Source organism: Triticum urartu, chromosome 2 (assembly GCF_003073215.2).
Source record: "Triticum urartu cultivar G1812 chromosome 2, Tu2.1, whole genome shotgun sequence".
NCBI classification, from domain to species: domain Eukaryota; kingdom Viridiplantae; phylum Streptophyta; class Magnoliopsida; order Poales; family Poaceae; genus Triticum; species Triticum urartu.
The window spans coordinates 686805959-686810575 of record NC_053023.1 but is presented as its reverse complement, the minus strand read 5'-3'; the positions used below and the strand labels follow the sequence as shown (position 1 = coordinate 686810575).

At 42.6% G+C, this 4617-nt stretch overlaps 1 long non-coding RNA gene across 2 annotated transcripts; it reads left to right on the top strand.

Annotated features, from left to right (window-relative positions):
• The first annotated feature begins 1427 nt into the window (after positions 1–1427).
• Positions 1428–4228, top strand: LOC125539744. 2 transcript variants are annotated; one of them, XR_007297006.1, is made up of 5 exons: positions 1433–1707; positions 1841–2014; positions 3013–3098; positions 3195–3554; positions 3881–4228. It is a non-coding gene; the product is annotated as an uncharacterized LOC125539744 (long non-coding RNA). The 2 variants fall into 2 exon arrangements; XR_007297005.1 differs by having other exon boundaries at positions 1428–1707; positions 1841–3098.
• The last annotated feature ends 389 nt before the right edge of the window (positions 4229–4617 follow it).

The following is a 4617-nucleotide window of genomic DNA, read 5'->3' as shown; positions in this document are numbered from 1 at the left end:
ATATGTATGAAAAAACAGTAAGCGGAAGGCATTTCAACAAAATTAGAAGAAATGAAAACTAGGCACCATATGAGCATGCAACCAATATCACTCTATCAGGTAAAAAGTGTCTCGTCGTAAGTGTCATTTCAAGAAATTAGAAGCAGTACAAGCTAGAAGACAATGCAAGATGCAACCTACATCACAGTCCCAAGTTAAGTGTGTCTTACGGGTAAGTGATCATTGTAGGTATAAGTTGTAAGCTACGCAAATGCAATTCAACATAATCAGAAGCAATACAAACTAGACATCATACGGAAAACGCAATCACGTATAACAGTTCCAAGTAAGAGCAAGCACCTGTGATGGTGGAGTAGGGGAGATGTGCTCATCATGTACATGTATGTTCTAGAAACAGGAACACGGGTCATATTCACATGCATTATGTGTAAAGTAAGCAGATGCAATTCAAGTTAGAAGCAATACAAGCTAGACATCATATGCAACACGCAACCACATATAATAGTGTCAAATTAGAGCAAGCACTTGTGATGGTGGAGTAGGGGAGATGTGCTCATCATCTACACAGCTACGTTGACTGTCCAGCCTTGTGTTGTCTTGCGAATCTTGTTGGGAGGATGGCGGAGTAGAATCTGTAGAGACCCCCTGTTTGAGTTGCTCCGAAGGACCACCATCATCCACTGCCGGACTAATTTCCTTCAGTTGTAATGATTTTGCATTGTGAAGTCAAACCAATAAGAAAAAGGAATAAAATTCACTCTTCAGAACTCATTCATGCATGATACTGACGAACACTACTCGGATGAAAGGCGAACACATGATGCGAGGATGGAATATGTATGAAAAACAGGATGGTGTGACATATTCACACCTATGATGTGGTAACTAAGCAGAAGGCATTTCAACAAATTAGAAGCACTGCAAGCTAAACACCATATGAAAGATGCAACCAATATCACTCTGCCAAGTTCAAACTGTATGGTGTTTCAAAAAATTAGAAGCAGTACATGCTAGAAATCATATGCAAGACACAACCAATATCACAGTGGCGACTTAAAGGTGCCTTATCATAAGATATAGTATGTACCAAAAACAAGAAAGCGTGTCATATTCACATGTATCATGTGTAAGCTAAGCAGATGCAATTTACACTAACTAGGAGCAATACGAGCTAGACACCATATTTAGAGACATTATAACCGAGCACTTTTCCAGCCCTTCCAAGCCATCAGCACTCGTAGCCGTCCGATCATCACTTGGGGAGTTTGTTGGCCATCCGATTGTCCCTCGATCCCACGTTCGCTCGCTTTGACCGCTACCAACGAGAGCGATCACTTTTGCTGGGCCACTGCTCTGGTGATATTTTTGGGCCTCTGGTATTAAATTGGGCCCAATGAGTCAACCGTTCTCTGTACTACAGGGTCTGCTCCGCGTCTTCGTAGCCCCACTAACTTCCCCTCCCCTTCCCTCACCGCACCAGGCCGCGCTCCACACCCCCGACCCGGTGCACCGCCGCTGTCGTCGTTGCCGCAGAGAGAGGAAGAGAGTGATGACAATGGTAACGGCGGGCCAAACGGATCGCCAAGTACATCATGCGGAGTGGTGTCGCTCGGATCGATGCCCTTCTACACCGAACCTCCAAATCTCGCACGAAAAAAGGGGATCTTGGCGATGGCGGCGGCCGGCGTCACTTCCTCCATCCTCTAGGTCTGTGTGCATCTGCTCCTTCTGTGCATCTCCTATTTTCTACGAGGCGCTTGCTCGATCTGGTCTTCGAGATGGTTGAATGGGAGAGGACATGAGAGGCTGAGCAGTATGGGCCGGCGTCGCTGTCGTGCAGGAAGATGTTGTTTCCGAGCCTGCCACCGCTGCCCCCACGCTGGAAGAGGCGTCCTCAGAGGCTTCCAAGTCTGACAGCGGCCACAAGAGAAAGCTCAAGGAGGCCGACGCAGTCGCGGAGGCGAACGGCGCCTGGGAGGACGCCAACCGACCGCATGTGGAAGGCAAACCACAGGTTAATCGGTTAATCTCTACAACACCCCACCCCTCTCTATCCACGTGTGTCTTGTACCTAGGATTTAGTGTCACAAACCAGTAAGACCAAGCCTGTAGGCGGACTTGGTAATGCTGATGACCTTTTTGAACATATGTTCAGGGACAACTTGAACCTCCCATACCAAATAAATAAATGGGCATGTACACTATTATGATTTGTCATGTGCGGAAATTTTCAAGCCTAATTTGTCAAAGAATGGAGATCTCACGTGATCCATAAGGAGCAAACCCCACTCCTTGTTCCAGATTTCTTCAATAATCTTATCTGAATCTTCAGATAGTTTGCCCCCAAATGCTACCATCTTATATATGTAGTCACAACAACACCAACCATCCCTCGAAATTTCTCTTTTTATGTGATGTAAAACGACTGATATGTTCATCTCTTATAGTTGACCAGAGCTTGAACTGGAATGCTCATTGATCAGTAGATACAACATTTGTGACTAAGCATAGATATTCTTCTTAATACGACAAGCTGCAGATACACCGACCAAGGACATACCAGCACCACAATGCCTGACCTTGCTCTGGCTGCAAAATCATGGCAAAAATTGTGCAGAAAAGGAGAAGAAGCAGCAGTTGATACTCTGCAGATACTTTGGAACAATAGATGCAATCCATTTCAGTGTATGCCACTGAGTTCCAAAACTAACAATTAACCAGTGAACTCAGGGATTACATTTTCTAGCTAATGCCAAAAGAAGTGAGACTGTCCCTATATTTTTGCTTAAATTTAACAGATTATTTAGTGACGAATTTGGTAGAAATAAATAAACCCAAAAGAATGCTAATGAACCTGAAAATATCCATTGGACAAAAAGTGCATTCTTCTAGCCACTAGCCTACAAGGTAGAGATCATACTTTTGTTTGCGGAGCAAATGCGCTGAGACAACCTGCAAATGAGCTCAAGTGCAAAAAAATAATAATTACAAAAGATGCAGATCTTATTTCAGATGCCATGACTCGTCCGGTGGAATTGTTTGCAAGTCATGTGAGTATTGACAAGGCTGAGCAGCTTATTAAGAGTGTTATCTCTGAGGTATGCTAAGGGTATCGGTTTGCAGTAGTTCACTTTAGATGCATTTCTATCTGTGAAGTTACATCTCTAAGGTTCCATCAAATACATCTATTGCAGGTTGAGTTAGGTTCCCCTACCTTGATAGCCAAAGGTTTTGGGTCCAGATAGTCAGGTTCAGAACAGTTTGAGAGTGGAGGCTTGCCAGTGTCCAGTTTCTTCTACCTCATCATGCATGTTCTCGGGCTCCCCCAACCTCGACCTTCACGTTGAGCGGTGGTGCCCCTCTAATGGCCAGTTGAAGCGGCAACCCCAGGCACACTGCCGTCAAGATAGCAACCATGGCTCCGCCCTTTAACCACCCCTGGCCGTGACGTCCTCTCTAGGTGCAAGGAGGAGCGAGTAGGAGGACATGAAGTAACACTCATATATTGTGTGTATCTTCCACTTTATGATTCCAAATCAGATAACCCTGCCAAGGTCAGTACTACTTTTTGTTGTTTCTTGTTATCAATATTCTTTGTGTCGCTTCTAAAATGTCAATTACCAACTGTTCTCCATATATGTAGTCTTCCAGTTCTATGATATCCTGTGCTCAGTTAGTACATAAAGCACAATTCAAGATTAAGTTTTGCTTTTGGTTGTTTGGTGAAGTTGAACTAAAAACATAATCAACATTTTTCTTCATGTGCTCATCATCAGCCTTTAATTCGGATGTTGTACTGACATGTAAACTTCTTGCAATAGTTGTGGTGTGTACGGATACTAATATATATCATCTCTCTTTTATTCCTTCCCTTTTACAGGTCAGCTTGGAGGTTAAAGTGATCTGTAAATCAAGCATAGCAAAAATACTGGCCAAGAAAGATGTCTTATCTCCAGTCTTTAATTTAAACGTCACATTTAGACTTCCTGCCATAACTCTGATGTGTAGTGATACTGATATGTATCCTCTCTTTCCTGCCTCCCTTTTTAGTTTTTTTGTGATATGTTTGGAGGCTAAAGTAATTTGTATATCATCGCTAGATCACTAACCCAGGAAGCTACATTGACTGATCAAACATGCTAATTACTGGACGGTCAATGACTGAATAAACATCACCAGTAATCTTAACAAATCTCCAGAATAAAGGGGGACAACTTATTTGTTCATATTCAGATACTGAAATGAATTTTTATGTTTGCAGCGTTGCGAATTACTATGTACTACGCTTGGATGGTAAACCAGCCTCCGGTAACTGGATATATACAAAAAATAGTCAAACTTCACCTCTTCCATTGCCAACAAATATATGCCAGTATATGTAAATTTAACGGATCATGTATCTTGCATATATATATATATATATATATATATATATATATATATATATATATATTTATATATATTTACACAAATTCCTATCATTTTATTGTCAAAATAGATGGGCACGGCAACGCGTGCCACCCATGATCTAGTGCAACATGCAACCAGATATCACACTGCCAAGTTAGAGCAAGCACCTTGGATGGTGGAGTAGGGGAGCGGAGACTTGACCTTGTA